The following is a 22,452-nucleotide window of genomic DNA, read 5'->3' as shown; positions in this document are numbered from 1 at the left end:
TACTTACTTAAAAACTAGTCAATCAGACTTTCAGCAACTAAAATAACAATCAAGTTTACCTACATAAAAGCCTGTGCAAACGATTAAAATAATATCTACCTACTATTTAACAAATATTTCATATTTTCTTACATAAGTTACACATTATAAGTACATACGTGACACTGCAATTTGAATAACTATAATATGGGTCGTTTTAAAAATTACACCGGACACGATATAATAATATTAGTTTTGTCCTTAAATTTGTTTATTACGTCAAGTAATTTAGTCGAACCAAAAATGTATATTATAATTTACAGGTATGATTATTTCTTAAATACAAAATTGCTCAAGACCTAGATGTGATAACGTAACGACTATATAAAGCATACGTCGTACATTCATAATTTCAGAAGGACTTACACGTGATTTGAATAATTAAAAAATTTAAATTGTATTATAATTTATAACCGATTGAAAAATAAAATGTAAACGTTGATATAAGTATATAGAGTTGATAGGTATATTTTATCACGAGAAATTAAAAAATTATATTGTAAATCTGTTACAAACATTAACAATTCTGGAAACATACCAATATTTTGAATAATAAATACCAGTGGGTTAGGGTCAAGACCACATCTAAACAGTCGTCAAACATGTTCATGAAAACGATGGTTTTTTTTTTATATGTAAAATAGACCGATGAAGTATAGTTCGACCTCTGGAATTTCGAATACGTTCCTGAACAAATTAAACAGATTTATTTTTGAATAAAATATCTGAATAGCATTACCTATACCATAAAGAATAATTCTCTTCTTTTTAATGTGAAAGTAATAATAATATAATCAATATATTTTTGAGTTTTATAATATCGCTACGATAACAATGACCTCATGAACAATATTATTTCTTACTTACATTATGTAATTAAACTTACATCGAATAATAGCAATTAATGATATTATACAAATGTGCATTGAAGTCGTGAAATATTATATAGGTAGGTATAGTTAACATACAATACTAATAATGCCATTACATGAAACAGTATACCTAGAATAGCTATACTCTGAAGTTGTAGTTATAAATAATAATATATAATCTATGAGTACTAATACTGAAATACTTTTCAAAGTAGGTTCAATAAAAAAAAAATATTTCAATGTAGGTATAGGTAATATAAAATGTATGAATAGGTATATAATAGTATAATACAAGTTTACAACTGCATATTATAACTTATTTTTCTTCAAAAAGGCACATTTAATACATTTAATTAATCGAACTTTGAATACTTGTTTTAAATATTTATCCATAATCTATCTACAATACAACTATTAACTAATAATTGTGTGCAATTAAATATTATTTCTACATTATAAATAGCACATTAACACGATCATTGTATGTTCAGTTTTAATTTAAAATTACAATTCACGAAATTAGTAACAAAATAAATAATATAAAAATAAACAAACAGAAAATAAAATAGAATTATTCAACACAAATCAATATTTAGAAACAATGATAAATATTTAAAACACAATTTAAATACTTAACATTATTGTGCCATACTTATATATTACATACAGCATAAAAAAAAAATATGTTGGGTAATTAAAATAGTGTTTAAAATTTTAAACTGATTAATTAATTTATAAACATAGATACAGTTCTACAGTTCTACTTAATGAAACTTAACCCAAACCGTATGATATATTAGTTCACTTTTACGTTGTCAAAATATGATGGAAAATGGACAACCATGAACTCATGATTTAATTGTTAAATAGATTGCAATATGTGCGATCTGATGGTCTTTGTGTTCCTGTCATCGCACTTAGTATACAGTTTCCCTAGTACTTGTTTTGAAAGGTGACGTGATACTTTGAATTCAAACGAGTTTGTATATGTATCAATGTTTAAATAAATTCTATTTTATGATTAAAATAATATTTAAAGACTTAATGAATACCTATCCGTAGAGTATTTGGGCTAATGCTCAATCCAATTTGCAGGACAAAGCGAAACTCAATGGTGAATAATCGATTTAGAAAATAAAATATCACCTGCTGAACCACACATAGACAAGACAAGTACCTAAATTGTGGTTAAATCGTTCGTTACCACTGTGACCACAATAATTTTGTTTCATTTTTCATGCTGCTCCCCAATCCTACTGTGGGTCGGATTTAACCAGTTAGCGTCATCAATCACAATTCAAGAAATCAGATCACTGGATCAACCAATTTTTTCATTATAATTATTACTGGTGAATACAGAATAATCCGAAATATGTCGTGTTATTGCAGAAAAAAATATTATTCTAGATGCATTTTCTAAAAAAACGAAAATGATGGATCATTTTTCGCACTGTATATTGCTATATCATATATTATCACGTTTAAGTCAAAATACGCTTGTTGTGTGATACCTACTTAAATCGGTGTACCGTAACACGTCAAGTATCATGCGTTATCTTTATTTGGAGTTTAAATATTTGCTAACGATTATATAAAGTTTTATGGTTAGTCATTGGCGGCTACTGTGACCGAATTGGACAGGCGTTTTGATAGTTTACCAAAATGCCCTTATTCGAAGTTTGAAATTCGATGAAGAACGTGAGAAAAATGATGTTGGTCATCTGTCAACGATAATTGTATTATATGTAGACTATAAGTATATAATAGTATGATGGCGGTTGATAGATAACTGAATACTGTGATAAAATAGAAAATTACGCAGAGAAAAAGAAACATTTGATTTTATATTCAAAAGACTTTTTAAACTGTAATGGAATATTTTAAAATAGGTACTTATTTACTATTTAGAGAAATCCCAATTAAAACTAATTATGAATAAAAACATACGAATTATAGTTGTTAACTACTGTTAACATATTTTCCCTATTGTATGTACCTATACATTTCAAATTGAAGAAAAATTATAATCAATTTGTATCTAATTATATACATTTTTAATATTTAATTTGTTTTATATGCATATTAATATTATATTCATATCTGAATTTGGTTTGTAACATTCAAAATTATAATCACGTCCAAAGGGAATGCCTAAAGAACAATAACTGTACCCTCCATTCACATGCTTGCTATTATAAAAATAAAAGATTGATCATCCAGCTAAAAATGTGCGTGTGACACAATTTTATGATTAGAAGCTAAAGAACGCGGTGTGTATTGTCTGCAAGTTCGTGCCTAGTATTGCAAATGCATTTAGTCTCCCATATCATATACCGAAACACAGAGAAAATACTAATTCAAATATTGTTGATACTATCAAATACAAGCAATAGATATTTTATAATACCAAGTTTTAATTGACGTGTTATACAATAAATACGAAAATGTATAAATATAAACAATTTTTGTAGTTTGATTCAGCTTCTTTAATATTCAAGCATGGACAATGGATATTTAATACAAAATTAAATAAACAATTCACAATAAATTAAAATTATTAATAATTTCATTGCGGGGTACATATTGCAGAGAAGGGTAAATACAGACAAAACAACACAAATGAGTTATTAACACGGAGACATAAATAATTAATTTAATAAATAAAAAAGAAAGTTTAATCAAAATTTGGTAAATTGTATAATAGCGTATGAGTAAAAATTTCGATATCAAAAATAAAAATAACTAGAAAAATATAACTTCCTTTGTTCTATAAGTAATGATTTATTTGACCTTGAAATCATCTATTACTTCAATTTGTGATCTATAATAATCACTTCAAGATCAGGCCCTCGGCATATTTGTATTAAAGTATTAAACCTCAGGGCCAAGTGGTAAGCTGTGAATGAAACGTCTCTTTTATTAAATAATAAAAGACCCACGTAAAAGAAAGACTATCTATTTTAAAATTATAGTAACTACAGTAAAATGAGATCGAATATTAGGGTTGACAAGAGTTCAGAGAGAAAGTGTTAGAAAATTAATATAACATAAGACACGATTTTATTATTTTGGTAATAAAATTAAAAACTTATCGCATCCTTTTAAATAGGAGTAATAAATAGACAATAACCATTTGTCAATAAGCGAATTATTTTTTATAAATCTCAGTATCTTAAACGTTTTTTGCGGGATTACTGCAATGTTGTTCAAATTTAAAAATTACTAGAATATTAAACCAATTGTCTCCCTTTTACTACCACATGGCACATCCGAGTTTAATTTTTAACATGGATAGGAGATATTCTGGTGACTACGTAGTTATAAAACTTTTTGTGCTTTTCTTAACATCAAGAACAAGTCAAAGTTAAATCTGCAATTTTTCGAAAAGACTATACCTACTTGTCCGCGTTAAATAACTGCGTTAGTTATAGCACAGTGAATAAGTGCATAACCCATAGTGTACAAGTCAGTAGTGTCATTACATCATCATTAGGATCTACAATGATGAAGATTAATCTGCTTTTGAAGATAGACACTTTCGCTTACGAAGAGATGCTGTATGGAAAATTTAAGCAGTGCACGAATTACGTTAGGTAACAATAGAGAATCAGGAAAACATTAAACTATTTGACACTGAGTGAATATAATTTAATTCGATGACTTTTGTCTAAATTAAATTAATTTCATAATAAAACGTCATTAACATTAAGCCATAGACATTATTTTTAAAATCTATTAGTACCTACGAAGAAACGTTTCCACAGTTCCTTAAATAAAATATTCTGTATGATGATCACAACAATTTCTATATGACGTTAAAAAAAAGTCATATTTATTTAATTTATAAACTCATCAGCTAGGGATATTATGTTTGTTATATAAAACCACTGAATTACAAAAACCAAAATACTTTTCCGCTGATAAAAATTTAATATACAGATTAAATTATCATAGTGCAATATTTAATGCAATATTAATATTTAATAAAATACACAAAATGAAGAAATTATTGTTTCATATTAACATTAAATTGTATAGTTTGTTATCAATCATTTTTATAAAAATAATCCATAGATATAATTAATAATAATAATATTATTTTAGTTCACATTAACGACCCAAATTCGTATTATATGTTTTAGTTTAATTATGTTACATTATACATTGTATCATACTAGTCAAGAGTTGATGGTATAAGATATATTATATTAGTAGCCAAATGTATACCTACATAAAGTTCGAATAGAATCAGCGATCGTAAACTGCGCCTGCGCCACATCGATTATTTTTAGTATATAAAGTGCAGTTATAAATAAATGATACTATACTTCTAAACAATATAAAACTAATTTGGTTATACAATGATGTGTTTTTCTGTCTTCTACGTCACTTATTGGAGAAGTAAAAACTTAGATTAATTTTAATCTGTTTAAAGGAATATAATAATTTTTTTTTTTAAGTGTTGATAAAAATGTTTAGTCAAAAAGCTCGAAAAAATGTAGTACATGATAAGTGATTACACAAGTTGCTTTTATAGAAATTTTAAAATTGTAAAATACAAATATACACAGTGATGTTTTCTAGACATTTATTGTTTAAATTTGACGAAATTGTACATTTATATAATATTTAATATGTATATATTATATGCGAATTGGTTTTAGCAAAAAATAGTTCAACCTACAAATACACCAATAGAAAAATAAATTACCTACTAATAGCAATAAATACACATATATAATAAAATATCCTTAGAAATATAGCCATCTCTGCTTAGATCGTTTTTCGTATGCATTGCAATGATTTATAATTTAATTCAAATTTAACTCATTTATTACAGTGACCTACTCAATTACGAGATACATTCGATAACTACTACACAGCAAAGCAACTTCTCCGGGTTTTTTTTTAAATTGAGAAACTGACAACTGTCATAACACATAATTACATAAAATAACAATAAATTACATTATTTTACAATTTGTTTTTTTAAAACTGGAAAATTGTCATGTTATTACAATATATCTTACAAATTTACAATTTGTTTTTGTAAAACAGATGTGAGCGTTTTCACATTGCTCAGTTAAAATATATAGGTACTAACTTTCAATATTTAAAAATGTCGTAGATATGTTAAAACTTAAGAACGAACTATTATTAAAGGAACAAACTTGAGTTATGACAACAGACTTCTAACTACTGCAGACAGCGTTATAATCGGGATTATTTCGATAGCCGATATTGATGGGATTTTCTGATCCAAATCTATATAAGTGAAACGAAAATAATACTGATGCAGTTAACATTTATCGAGTGATGATATTACTGGTGATACTAAAATTCGACCTTTTTCAAGATTATTAATCTACTGGCGCAGATTACACAGTACCCATAGTACCCAACTTTTTTCTTACCTGTTATTTTAGTGCAGGTTACATGTGCTCAACTCTCGTATAACTAACCAATGTTTTAACAAAGTTTTGAATTCAATAATGATGGATATAGGTACATTGCTAATTGCTATCACTTCAATGATAGTTGTTCTATCGGGCACATGCGAACTTCATCAAAATAACATATTAGAAAATACAACAATAATTGTAGTGATAACAATTTACCTATCCATTTTAAAATTCAAAATATTACTAAAATATTCGTAATTTATACGAAAGTTAATACCATAACACATTAAGGAAAGTAAAAACTGTAGCATGTACTACTAAGATACTAAGCTGTACCTAACGACCCACTGTTATTAAATAATTGCTAGACTAAATTATTCAGATCTTAAAACACAATTTTTTGAAGTTAACATCTAATATTACTATTTTCACTAAATAATGTTAACCGCTAAAATAGACTAGAAAACAAAATAATAATTATTATTAAACCATCTATTTTTTTCATTACGACTTTAAAATGTTATTAAAACAATATAAATAACAAATATAATAACGTTATATCACTTTTAACTTTTAAAATTTCTAATGTTAAGTAAACAGTTTCACTTTAAGTGACAATTAGATAAGTCCTTGAAATTAATTTATTGACCATAGACACTTAGACATGCAACTGTCAACAAAACCATATCGGTTTCCTGAAGGATTGTATAATAGTACAGAACATAAATTAAACAATTTAACATAATATAATGAACTAATGAAGAGTCCTTCGTATAATTGTGCGAAATAAACGCTTTGATGTAACCTATTCAGCAAATCAAAAGAAATATTGAAGTGTTGCTAAACTGAGCTATAATATAACCTTCAGAATAGTTCGGTATGGATACAAATTAATTTTAAAGTAGGCTCCTACGTAATGCATGAACGGACAATTATTGATTAGTAAAAAAGTGGTTATTAATTTATTACTTATTTCCTTATCTAAAAAGTAAAAGATCAGGAAAAACATCGATAAAACGTTTCATGGAAAAGACCAAAAATGTTTTGCATTAATTCCTATTTGCTGTAATTGAAATAAAAGTGTTTATACAATATTTGTTTTCAATCTACGAGAAAAGGTGAAATCAGTTCCATGTGACAAATTTCAATAATAAAACTAAATTAAAATATAGATAATACTGAAGAAACTTTTTTTATCTACATCCGCCATTTAATTACCGTTCCGTGCAATTGAACTCAAATCTACACTGTTTTATTCTCCCTCTCTATCAGTGGAGTAATTTAAAGAGTCCGTTCCGGGGGTGGATATCTGCAATACCTATATAGATATTGATGTTTTATAATTGTATAACAATATATTTAAATTATTCATAATTCATATATTAACACTCCAACAAAATTCTTAAACAATTATTTTCGAAGGAAGTAAGGAACCTAGCTATATCAATAAAAAATAATTATATTAAACATTAATAAATATTATTAAACGTGTTTTAGTTGGACAAAAATATTTATTTTCAAATTTAGTTACGTGATAATAAATAGTTATATGATATAAATTAATATAATATTAAGTAGGTAGGTTAGTAAGATAATAGTATACAATTAATATATAAATTATAAATTATAAAAAATGAATTACAACATAATATTTTAAGTTTCATAATGATGAAATATATTTTATACCTTTTGGTTCAAGGCAATCATCAAACCGTTATTTTTTGATTTTATATCGTTATAATTTTCACACTCAGAAGTTCCGCATTTAAGGTTTGATGATTGTCAAAAATGAAGTAAATATGTAACCATAATAACAAAATGTCTAATAAATTAACTAGAGTAAATATTCAAACAAATTTGTCCTAAACAATTATCACTTAAGTAATTGTTAAATTTTAGAATTATAATAGCCAATATCTTATAATCATGAAAACTGTAGTTAAAAATTGAGTTGAAAAATATCATTTCTACTTCCGACCGGTTTCTGTAATAACATAAATATTTCGCAGAAAACAAATTATAATTTCATATACCTATCTAATTGAATAATACGAATTCAATGTAGGTACTTTTTTATGTATAGCACTTTTTAATAATAATAAATACAATTATGGTAAAAGTACTACAATAACAGGTCATTAATGATTTTACAAATCCTTGACCCAGTTGAATGTGTAAGAAATATATATGTACGCATTGCGGATCAAACTCATCATCTCTTAACTCTATTGACTAGTTCTGGTTAATTAATCGTATAGAATTCCTCCGTGTTACCACTTAATAGATAAGATACTCAAATAGGAATAAAAGAGAGAGAATGAAATTACTGGCGATAGTCAGATAGTGTAAAGGAGGGGGGTCGAGATTTTAGCAGTTTGCATATGTATAACTTTAAGGTCAGCCAACAGGTTACAAGGTGAATTCCACTCTTATACGCAAAACATATAGGTATAATATACGTATATTTATATATATATATATATATATAATATTATATAGTACCCACCTAATGATTATAATAATAATAACAACACCGGTTAGATTCGAGACCGCAAAATATAGAACCGTGTGCACTGAATAAAATCGAATGACTGAACCAGAATGCACTAATGCAGACGTTGAAGTCTCTCGTCAGTCATCACCCACATATCATTCTATAGACAAATCATCAGTTAATTAAACTTAAATCAAATAAACGTCAATGGTAATACAAAAATCCTAAGGTTTTAGGTATACCAATTATATACTATACAAAACAATCGTATTAAAAATCTCGATAACCTTACGCAGTTCGATTTACATTCATCACAAATGCATTTTATATAACAACAGTTACAAGTACAAATTAACGATTTTCTCCCAAATTTGTCATTTGAATTTATTTCCATAATAATTAGCTCATCATTTAGCTCAAATTTGTGTGCAATTAAGTTCTAAGAAGGCAGCAAATATTAGGTACCTAACATGAAATAATATATGCCTGTGATATTAATGTTGTTTTATACAATTTCACGCTACGCACGTACTCAGTGGGTGTAAAAAGTCTCAAATATTAAATCAAGACAATCGTCTGTTGTTAACCTACTCTACTATATACTCGACTATATATTATATTGTATAGTAAAAAAATTCAAATAAAAAAATAACTTGCAGTGGGCGCTTAATATGTATATACAACTACATCTACATGAGATTACTCACTTAGGTTAAAATATGTATTTACTATATTTGTTACGGATTAGAAAAAACATGTTTCAAATACAAAAAAATCTGTTATTTCACCCAAATTGACCTTGTATAAAAAGTATAGCACCACTTTGAATTACAATTATAAACTCATACACAACAATCATATTTAATTAGAATTTCAGAACAAATCTCGAAAATCCAGAAAAATCATAACACAAGTTTAAACAAACGCATTTATATGTACTTATATCAAATAAAATATTTTTTTTTCGTTTATTATAAAAAAATATTTACAATCTATGTTTCCGAGGCGTTATAAGCAAATTAGATAACATTATATACATATAAAATACAACAATGGCACATGTAAGGAGGGAGGCCTCCTATCCAGTGATAGAACCCAACGTTGAGTTAATTACTAAGAATTCATTTAACTAATTAGCCATGCAAACACCCTTACTTTAACAGTCCCTTGAATAGGTACTTTTTTTAAAAGTTTAAATATGTCATTCAATTTCAAACTTTTTAGGTATGGAAATATAAACATGCTTTATGTAAACAACGTGTTACTACGTTAAAAGTACCTACCTATAGAGTATCCACTATCCAGTATCCCTTCTATTAATTAAATAAGGTGTCTAAATAATAATTTTAGCTAAAATTGTTTTAATAATTAATATTTTTTACAAAAGCTATTCGATCAATCAAAATTATGATTAAATAGGTATTTCATTAACACTATTATCTAATAGGAAAATTTTTTTTTGTAATAAATACCACAATCATTTTTCGAGTTCAATAACTAAATGATAAACTTGAACGTATCATACACACTATTATTGAAAGTGTATAACGTGTAAAGACTGTCAACATGTATAAAACTTCAATGTAAGCATATCGAATTACGTTCAATGCCTGTGCGGCAATTTCAAGGGTAATTATTAGTATATTATTTCTTAACGGGGACAGTGAGCTAATTAAAATGTACCTTTTTGTTTAAACGTCCAGCAAAATATACTCAGATATTGAATGATTTGAATGTTGGTGAAAAGTATGACGAATGTGTGCTATTGTAGGTTCCTTTTAAAAGGAAAAATTACTGTATAGGGGTTAACACGATCTTTAATAAAATTGTTGATTTGTGCCGGACGAATGGACGATATTCACATCCATATGCAACACATGACTGTGGAATATAGATTTAGGCTATCTTAGACCACACGAAAACGTACTTATAGCCTGTAGGTATGTACCGTGTCATAGGCACATACGATTTATAAGTAGGTAACAATAATGGTTTGATCCCAACCATGGACGGAATTGACAAATGTATTGGTTTCAGTGGTTTCAGTGGACATGTACGACTATGTACGTTGCGTATTTATAGGTATGTCGCTGATTTAGGTAGGTTTAAGTACTGTATAGGTGCATGTACTCACTTGTTATACGGTGCGGGACGCAGCGAACCCGCTGGTCTTTCGACCGATCACTTTTTACGCATTTGAATTCGAACACGGAATGGAAAAATTCCAGTTTAAAATCTTCCGAATGGAAAATTTTAAAAAAAAAAAAACGTAAACGAGGTATTAAGTAAAATAAAAATGATTACGATCGACAAACACAATCCGAAAACGAACTCTGACGAACGGAACGCGCGCGCGACGACGACGACACAATCGAAACGCGGACAACGAGCACTCGGTACGGAATGCGGCCACCGACTAAGCGGCAAGCGTGTAATGTAATGTGGTGTGTGGCATGTGTACCGCCGCCGCGCCGTCGCCACCGCCGCCACCTCCGCCACCGCCGCCGTCGACGTTCAACAGGTTAAGATATATTCAGGTTAAGATGGGCACAGCCCACGGGAGTTCGGGCGACGGGTCGGGACGAAATCCAAGAGGAAAAAAAACAAAATCATATACACATACCTATACAACGATTTAGGAAGGTATAATATTATTATTATGTATGTGCCTGTGTATACCTGCATGGCTGTATGGCTCTGTAATATATAATAGTATAATATATTGTTATAAAGGATCCTTATTTATCCTGTAAATACGCCACTGCGAGTGAAAAACGTGTTTGGGGGAAAAAATATAAAACGAAAGAGAGAAAACTGAAAGACACAATAGCAAAACAGCCCTACACCACGCGACGATAAAAATAAATTAGTGTGTATATAGCGCGAGGGTCGTTTTCGTTGAATTGCAGCAACTATAATATATATAATATATAATACATCTAATGTCTATATGGTAATAGCAGTCAGCTGTGCAGGACCTGCACCCATATATAATATAATATAAGCTTTATATGTGTATTATTATAATATAGTACCTATATATGTGCGATACACTTTTATATAGGCTTATATTGCCTAAAAGGGGAAGGGGACAGGGGGGCAGTGATAATTGCTGTACCCGTCATGCGAGTATATAACATGTCGGACTATTATATGTGCTACGTACTATACAGATTAAGTATATTATTATTATATAGGTACCCATTATCAACTATTGTGCTCGATATATATAAGTATAATTTAGGTATGATAATAGTGTGTGACAGGGTGGTAAGGTGATGGTACATTTTACCAATAGCCCTGATCATTATTTAAAAATGGAAAATTTAATATTAAAAACCTCAGCTTGTTAAAAAAATATCCCGATAAAATATAAATGTGGAAGGATAACATTTAGGTTTGTTCAAAATCAAACTAGTAATGAGACACTTTTTTATTGTCCTGTCATTCATCTGTTGTGGTTTTCCATCACACCTGTCAATAGCTAACGAGTCCTAAAATCTAAATAATATTATGTTTTCAAATTAATCAGTACAAATAAGTATAGAAAGCAAGCGTCTCTGTCCCATCACCTAAGTTGTAATACCTGTAATTCGTATATATAAAAAAATTGTTTTAAGTTCTGCTGGATACCCTACAGCCCAATGAGCACTAACCATATTTTTATATTCTACCATAACCAAAATATAATATATAAAAGTGATAATTATTATGAGTTATCACTTGATAATCAAAAGATGAGAGCTTGCAATGGTAAAATATTTTAGAACTTTATAATATTATAACCAAAATGAAAAAAATTATCTCAACTGTTTCAATATTAGTCAATATTAGACTTTAGATTCACATTAAAATAATCAGCCTTTACAGTGTACAATAAATTATATTTAGGTATTATTAAAGCATAATCAGATATAATATTTAAATATTATGCGTGAGTAAAGCCGTATAGTTATATATGATGACCTAAGTATGTCTTGTCATGGATCGTGATTTCACTCACTTGAATAAAAATGATAGTTACCTATATACAATATACATATAATAATCTTGAAAACACAGCCAGACTTGCATAGTTGAATACATACCTACTTCGAAACCGTTTTCTCAGTTTCATTCTGTTTGATACGACTATATGGTGTTCAATTTTTTTGTTTGTATATCTGCCATTTAGGTATATCATACCTCTGCAAAACCGTAATTTGGAGGTCAAAAATAAAGAGAATAAAAAAAAATTGTTGAAAAATTTCGTAAGATGTGTAATAGGAAGGTACACACGACTATACATAGATAAATGATAATAACATAAATCATAATGTATGTTTTTAATTGTACATAAAAGGAACTACAAACGTTTTTCTTTTGATATTTAATAGTCATTGTTCGTGGCTACATAACAGAAAACGTTATCACAAAGAACAAAACAAAGTTAAAATATTAATAACTACTAAATAAATAGCTGACATACTACTTATAATAAGAAACGGATTCTTATGTAATTTTAAATCGTATTTAAGTTCATTAAACAATGAATGAATAATAATAATTGATTTGGATAATTAACTTGAATAATTAATAAAAAAATATTTAATGCATTATACTGGTTACAAGACATTTAAGACAATTAAGTATTAATTTAATATATCAAGCACAAATAAAAAAAGGTGGATAAGTGGATGTCACTCTGCTGTACAGTAGGTGACAAGTTAGTTACTGTAATGGATGGTGTTAAATTTGAATTCAATGATATAATATCATTGTATAAGAAAAACGATTCTGAGCGAAAACGGTCAGTCAGCCTATGATTTTACCAAGTATATTTGATGATATTATTGTGAATAAAGTAATTTATATATAACCTATTTACGCGGAGCCTTGTTTTAAATTTTAAATCCTTAGCCATGAAAGTTAAACATTTTATACATTTTTAACTACAAAATAATTAATAAATTATAAATTTGATAAATGTTGTCAAAATTTGAACTTTAAATGCTTATAAAAAAAAATTGTGCCTATGTATTTTTAATATTTTTCAACTGCTATTAGAACGATATATCAGGAGCCTTATATTAAATTTTCACGCTTTTTTACCCAACAAATAAAATTTTATTGATATTCATAGAAAAAAAAACTAAAAAAATTGAAAACTGACAATGTCCGTAAACAGCTCAAAAAGAGTCAAAATATTTTCAAAATTTTATGGTGTATAGAAAATGCTAATATAAACATTCAGTGAAATTTTCAAGTATCTACAGTCATTTGTTTTTTAATTAAAATAAAATAAGAAAATTGTTACATGAGAAATCGAGTGAATATCAAATGTTGTAAAAATATAAATTTCAGACGCTCATAAAAATTTAATTTAAGTTTCTTGTAGATATTTTTTTTTGATAAAGGTAGACAAACTTATGAGTAATCTTATATTACATTTTCAAATCTTAGATTTGAAAAGAAAAATTTTTATGAATTCTCAACTTAAAATAATTTGCTATTTTTCGTGATTTTTCCGTATTTTGTCAAAATTTGAACTTTAAATGCTTATAATTAAAAACTGTGACTAAGGATTTTTAATTTTTTTCATCTGCCTTTGATACAATAACCTAGGAGCCTTCTATTAAATTTTCAAGCTTTTTTACTCAACAGATAAAATTTTATTGATATTTATAGAAAAAAAAAACTAAAAAAATTGAAAACTGACAATGTCCGTAAACAGCTCAAAAAGAGTCAAAATATTTTCAAAATTTTATCGTGTATTGAAAATGCTAATATAAACATTCAGTCAAAATTTCATGTCCCTACGGTCATTTGTTTTAGAGTTACACCAAAAACCAAAATCAATTTTCACAAAAACAGATTTTGCGTAAAAATTCCCGTTTTTCTTTAATTTTTCTTTTGTTTTTCACGTCGCTTTTGAAAACTACTGTACAGCAGAGCGACATCCACTTATCCACTTTTTTACTTTTGACCCCCCAAAGTACCAACTAGATTCACTTTCCTATCAGAAAAGTTACTGTTGAAGAAAATCCAAGCACTTTTACTGTCCTAAAAGGTGATGACAGACACAAAAATAAAAAAATTAAAAAAATTAAAAAATAAAAAAAAAAACACACATCATTGTAAAATCAATACATTCATCGCTTCGCTCAGAATCTAAAACATTTCACCTCACTAAATGAATAATAATATTATCAAATAACATTTTTTTTTTACAAGAACTGGTTTATTTGGTTTTCGTATTTTATAAAACTTTGGACATAATATATTATGTAATACTTACTACCATAAAATATATTATTTACAATCATTTGCTTTATTAAAATATACAAGTAATATTAAATAGGTAGACACATGCTTTATCCAACCCTTTAAACGTTCAAGCCTTTTTTCTACGTTGATAAATATATAGTGTAGGTACCTACTATTATGTATTATGTTAACATTTTCTACCAACTACTAGGGGTTTCAGTCCAGGTGGGTTTTTTTTTTCTTTAGATATAAAAATTAATGATAAGAATACACAATAAATTATGATTTATATAGTACGGATTATGGGAAACCATTTAATGTGCTACATTTATTTTATCATTATTGATTAAAAAAAAAATGATATACATATACCTTTACAGAATGCATATTGTTGTGCTCGCCCCCTTCAATATTTTTTTATATTTTGGAAAATTATTGGGTACTGTATGAGTTAGTCACAGATGTTAAATTTCTAGTTTATTTATTAAATAGTTTAAAGTCAAGATATTAAAACCAGATTAGTCACCAGAACAAGGTACCTACCTCAAATAGACCAACAACATATTATTCTAAGCATGTCAACACTCTTAGAAAAGCTTTTTTCAGTCGTTTAATGCCAGTCACAGAATAAACTAAAAAGACACCTCTTACAAGTTACAGACACTAAAAGAATCAATTGGAAAAATATATTAGTCGGAGTATACTTTCTCCACAAAGTTATTGGCCCTATTCGTCATCTACTCTACGTCTCTACACAGCTGATATTAGGAAATGGCTCAATGACCGCTTACCGCTGTCCGCTATGTTAGCCGAAGATATGGCGATGTTGACAACAAGTCAGGATCAGTGGGTTGATATAAGAATTGAATGATAACTTATACCATCCTCAAACCGCAACATATCCAAAAGGATGAAACGTTGAAAAATTAAGATGAACTGCTGTGATAGGTAGGTTGTCGTAAAAATGTAAATTTACTATACTAATTAACATAAAAATAGTACCTAAGTTGTACTGGCCTATTGGGAGATACTACAAATTGGTCCTGGAAAACAAACGCTTCCTACCTCTATAGTCATATGTTGTAAATACCGTATCACCAAACCCATTTGGATTTATGGTAAATAAAATATTGCATAGATTATAGAGGTATAACAACTAACAAGAATGTCTTACCACGGTGTTTCATCAACATTTTTTTAAATCTTATTTCTTATTAACTGTTGATTTTGGAGAATTATCAGGTACCTAAACTAACCTAACCTAACCTGCCATAGTTGTTATATTGTCATATTGATAGTATTATATTAGCATTTAAAGTTTAATTTAGTCAAGCCATTTCGTTATTTACTGTTCAGTAGGCTATACCATTATTATTCACAAACTAAAAATTAATTTTTTCATAATTACGTTTGCTTATAATAATATATGCTAACATATGATGACGGTATGACGACAGTTTGACACCAAAGACAAAACTTCTTTAAAAAATGTTCTCTGGTTCAGTGTTTTAATCACGCCTCTCATTACTAGAAAATAATATGTATTATTTAAACATTTCAGGTGACACACGATTTCGCACAGTACCTACCTATACCTTTTTTATCTACACAATTCCGCAAATTTTCGTCATAAAAATATTTTTTTTATTTTTCCTGCGAATGTCATGTATATGGAATGTATAAAAGCTGCTACGATGCCAGTTATAGTAAAAAATATATATAACAATACGATTATTTGTTTTAACATTGTATTGTATGAAAAATTAAAACAAATTAGTGTAAATATAACTAATGTAATAAAATAAATAATTTTTAGTAAAGTGCCTATATATTATATTATATATAAAATTATGATAGTTGATTTCAATTGTGTCCCTTAATAGTTAATATCAACGACTAATTTGAGACCAAATGAATAATAAAAGCTTGATTTTTATATATAAAAAAAATAATAACGATTATTTGTTTTAAAATTCATATTTTTTCAGTTTATATAATTATTTTAGTGATCTTTAAAACAATTCAACAATGCTTTTACATTTTACTAAAATAAATAAGGATATTGTATAACTAGGTACAACTATAACTGAAGTGATTATGTGAACATTATCGTCTATGGCCCATGATAGAGGCAATCAATTTTATGACACGCTCTGACAATCGTTAGTAAACTATTCAACCATGATAATTAATATTATTAGGTAAAAAGTATAAACGACGTCATAAACTCATAACGCGTTATGTTCGTACCTTATACGGTAAAGAAAAATAGCAAGACAATACTTCTGTTTCAGATCGATAATCATTACGATTTTATAATAAATAAATAGGTTTACTTTAAATACTGTCAGCTTGCCGGTAAAAAATAATAAACATTGACGTTATAAATTAATAATATATACCTATAGAGCTAAACATAAATGTAATGATGCAGGAAAAAATTATAAAGAGTTATTTAGTTAAATTACCTTAAGGTATACTATTTTCAACCTTGAAATTAGAGATATTGTACTATTTGACAACTTACTAGCTATAGCTATATGTTAGATTAAATATCATAAAGCAAAGCAATAAATTGAAATTAACTAACGGTTTCTTGAAAATTATATTTTATTTATCATCGTGCATAAGTCTGTATTATTTTACTTGATTTAATTTAATAAAAAAAAAAAATACTCTGGTTATCAAATTAAAATAGATACCCAGGTAGGAATACTATATACAGGCTATGTACGGGGGAAAATAGCGATGACATTCTTATACAAATAAATCTGTGCCACAACTAAAATTTACTAAATCAACGAAATTGATATGTATCATCGTTGTATGTTAAGAAATTGATTTCATAGCTGTGGATCTATATAGTCAAAATGAATCTATTATGATGTATATTGGTATATTATTATTTAACAATAATTTTTAACACTTTTGTTAATGATTTTTTTTTTATCATATTTAATGTCTTATAAGCCACCGTAACTAAGATATTTTTTATCGGTCAAGCATAAAGGAAATCTGTGACTACGGAGTGGCCGAGTGGACTAAAGCGTCGGTTGTGACGCACACCGGCGCTGGTTCAAACCTCGGTCCACGGGCGACATTTTTCTTCGGGCAAGTCACGGTGTCCGGAGGACAAGTGCCGCCATGGTGTCATCTCCCACCCGGGCATGACAGATACCTACGGGTGCCCACTTGAAATATCTGCCAAAACTACACACACGTATTTAAACTGTTCCCTCCCTAAGTTTCCGCGGGTTAACTAATAAAAAAAAAAAATTTCCGCTCAGTCAAAAAGTTTGAAAATTGAATAATACAAGGTTTCTCATAAAGTCATAACACACAACTCATCAGTAATTTATACTGAAACTAAATAATCTAAACCCAGAACCCTATTTAAAACAACATTTTTTTTTAAACATTTAATTTCAAAATTTGGACGAAATTATATACATTTAAAAGAAAAATAACGATTTTAGTTATTTTGTTGAATTTAAAAATATTATGCTAATGATTTAAGACTTTTACGTATATTATTGTACTTTATGTATACAATGTTATCTTCAAAACATTTAGATTAACTTTATGCTATTGCGCCTATTTGGATATTTATACCACCGCACCGACCACCACAATACTGTAGTCAATTTGCACCAAAACTGACCATTATTATATATATATAATGACTTGTAATTTGCACCAACGTTTTAGAAATGCGTTTGTAATTTGCAACACCGGGTAGTAAAAACTATGAGTTATAATTTGCACAATAATTCAAATCGAACTTTCTTTCGATAGTAGATATAAGTAAATGTTTCGATATTATAGTATAATATATTAAAAATTTAAGATATGAGAAGCTAATAACACAGAAATACAGAATATTCCATTCTAGGTTTTGAACGGTTATTTCTCTAACATATTCTACGGTATACGTTGAGTATTAAATTTAAATCTACCTACCTATGCGGATATACCTAATAACAATAATATAATATGAAAAACATAATACCTACCTATAAACTATAATCTATATACAATATTATAATAATTAACATTTTAAAAAATGCATTATAAAATCGAGTACAAATTTGATTCCTTTCGCACTCATACTATGTTCTCAAAATACTAAAATAGATCACATTCGCCATGATTACTCCCCTATGTAACGCGAGTTGAATATTACTTACCTCACTTTTCTCACGTCATCATGAAGACATTCGATTTCTTTCATCTATTCTTGATGGCCCCATCACTTTGTTCAACAATCCACTAACAAATTTGTTTGATTGATGTCTGTTATAATGTTGTACATCCAAGTTCACAGTGGTGAATGTTTCACACCCTTAAGGCCTTAATAATGCCACTTTAACTAAATTTAAATTTTTTATTTCTTTGTGTAGCTATTTTATCAATGTTACAAATTTTAAATTGAATCAAAATTGTTACTACCATACCTACTATGCGTCTATGTATATATACACTATACGTGTAAGAAAGGCTAGGTTGAAAAATGAAATAACTTTTGTTCTAATTTAAACATTTTTCTTTTTAAATAATTTATAGACGCTTGCGCTATAAGTACAGTATACCTACTTATTATAATATTACTTGAAATTGCCGTCTGGCGATATGTTAAAATAAATAAAATTATTTTTGTCAAAATTTGAATAATGTAATACACTAATACTGGAAAATAACACGATTAAAACGTCGAACGTTGTAATGATTTATAATGGTTATTTATAGTATTTATTATTATTTATAAATGAAGTTTAAACAACAATGTAAGTGTTTTTGTAAAAATCACATTATTAAAGTACCTATTACCTACATACTAAAGTTTATAATTTTGGCTGGAGAATCATAAACTGCAAAGAAATCCGCAGCAAGTTGTTACAGTGAAAGAAACAAAACTTTCTTCAACCTTACCAATCACTCCTTTTTCACCATGGTGGCTGGTACAGTGGTACTTTTACACAATATTTTAATACCTAATAATTATTACAATACAATATATTTTGCATAAAACCGTAACGTATTCTAATTTCTAAATTTTGCATAAACTGCATGTGTGAAGTGTTGTATTACAGGTCTTCGTCTTATAAGCTAGCAAGTTACAACATAGCGAATTAAATTTGCATTCAGTAGAACCAATGTTGTGTTGTTAGCTAAGGTAAGCAGTAAGCACATTATTTGAGTTTCAGTCGTCAGACATTTGTACATGATGCCAAGTAAGTTTATACGATATTTTAATTTGTAAGCGATTCATTAATACCTACCTACCTATGAAAAATTTGCTATTTAAAAATCGCTTAGAATTTAAATTATTCGTAGATAATGTCCTTACCTTCAACCTCGGTTATATTCGCTCTAAAACTAATACGAACAATAAAAAATTGGTTTTTTATTTTAAATTAAACACGTTAACCGCGGCATCTGTGGCCATTGCCATTGCATTGTCCATGGACGTAACAATACATTTCAGATATATTTGTACATTACATGAATACTAAAACTGATAATACACAAAAACACATTTTAAGGAATAACAAATAATAAAAAAAAATACAACGAATTTAAGCATTAATTGTTATATACAATTTATTTATAAGGTAAGTGTCTAGGAACTGTATGAGCTTCAAGACGTTGTTGGGTTTGGGGTTAAGTAATCGGAGATTTAGAATTGTCGTATTTCCTTGTCGTAAATTCTACATTCGGTTAAAATATGTTTAACTGTGAGGGAGACCCCACAACATGAACAAATAGGGGATGTCCTTTCTTCATTAAATGGGGGTTGGTGAGGCGGGTGTGTCCTATTCTGAGACAGTTGATGGAGGTCTCGTGTTTTTTTGTGGTGTTGATGGAGTGAGAATCGGTTGAACGGATTTCTTAATTTCTTTTAGTTTGGTGGACATTTCATTCCATTAAATTTGGCACAGAAGTGCTAGGTCATCTTCGATAACTCTCTTTATGATATTAAATGAGAACATAGGTAAGGTGAGAGTACGTAATATTTTTGCCATATTGCTGTGCTATGATGTGGGTGTTCTGAATATTCGTGACAATGTCAGAGGGGGTATACTGATTTTGAAGGCTGGCAGGCTGCTTAAAGGTAGAGAGGGAGTCACTAAATATTGTAATATTGTTGTCGTCTACTTTGGAAATGATGTACTCAATAGTTTTAAGAATTGCCAGAGCTTCTGCGGAATATATTGAACATTTATTTGAGTTTCCTTTGAATTGTGGTATCTTCGCATATGATGGCCATCCCAACCCCTTCGATGAGGGAGGCATCCGTATATATGAGTTTGAGAAAGAGCAAGTTTTCTTTGAATACATTTTTGTAAATATAAAGGCATGTTGAATTTTTGTGGGAACGATGTAGGTCAAGATTAATATTCATACTGAATTGCCATAGTAGGAAAAGAGGAATAAGAAATAGAATAATGTTTTTAAGATTGTATTTCATTATGCATCGTTGAAAATATGTTTTGGGTGATGTATTTTAGGCCTTGAGATTGGGATCTTGACATTCTTGCTGATAATCTGGAAGTTTGTTCTTCTCGTTGTACTACAAGAGAAGAAATACCTGTAATATTTAGGATACTTTTGATGGGGCTAGATTGGAAAGCATCAATGGAGTCGGATTCCCGAATTGTGAATTGGCTTCAATATTTTTAAATGGGCAAGTTTGGCTGTTGAAAAAATTAGAGCACTGTAATCATGTTTTAATAGTATAAAGGCTTTGTGTATTTTAAGAAGAGTTTAAGATTGGGCTCCCCATGATATAAAAGAAATTTTGTTTTACTAAACGCAAATGTTGAACGTAGATAGGTACCTACCGGCTGGCAGCTACCTAGCTACCTATATTAAATGGTTTGTGTAAATTTATGTAGGAATTTCATAAAAAAAAGAGTAAACATTAATGGGACTTATTGGGGCATAAAAGCATAACAGCTGAAATTACAGATTTACAATACAATATAGGTATAGACATAGGCGCTGCCAGGAATTTTGTTAAGGGGGTGCATCGTGCATAGTATACTTTGATTTCTAAATAATGTTTAAATTAAATAAATTAATAAATACGTAGAAATATGTTTCAAATTATATGATGATACAAAGTTATTTTTGTTTTTTCATCGGATACAAAGTAATGGGGGCTATTGGCTATGATGCGTTTACAGTTATTATTTAAAAAATAAGTATTATAATTTATACTAAAATTAAACAAATTTGTTTTCTGATTTTGGGATTATGATTATTGATGAGCCTCTAGTTATGTTTTACATTGACTGTGAACTTCGTTTTCAATATTTTGACTTATACAATACTTTGAAATAAAAAAATCTTATAACATTATTCATGTTACTAGTCATATCCATAACTATTAGTATAA

The 22,452-nt window shown here is 28.3% G+C and overlaps 1 protein-coding gene across 1 annotated transcript in view; it reads right to left on the bottom strand.

Annotated features, from left to right (window-relative positions):
• Window positions 1-11,235, bottom strand: part of LOC132943977 (rho GTPase-activating protein conundrum) — a 65,545-nt gene extending 54,310 nt beyond the window's left edge. The window contains exon 1 of the mRNA XM_061013167.1: window positions 10,942-11,235. The gene's annotated coding sequence lies outside the window, so the exon portion shown is untranslated. The remainder of the gene's footprint in view (window positions 1-10,941) is intronic.
• Window positions 11,236-22,452: the final 11,217 nt, after the last annotated feature.

The sequence above is a fragment of the Metopolophium dirhodum genome, chromosome 4 (assembly GCF_019925205.1).
Source record: "Metopolophium dirhodum isolate CAU chromosome 4, ASM1992520v1, whole genome shotgun sequence".
Taxonomy (NCBI): Eukaryota; Metazoa; Arthropoda; class Insecta; order Hemiptera; family Aphididae; genus Metopolophium; species Metopolophium dirhodum.
The sequence above is the reverse complement of the archived record's forward strand: the minus strand, read 5'-3'. Positions and strand labels throughout refer to the sequence as shown.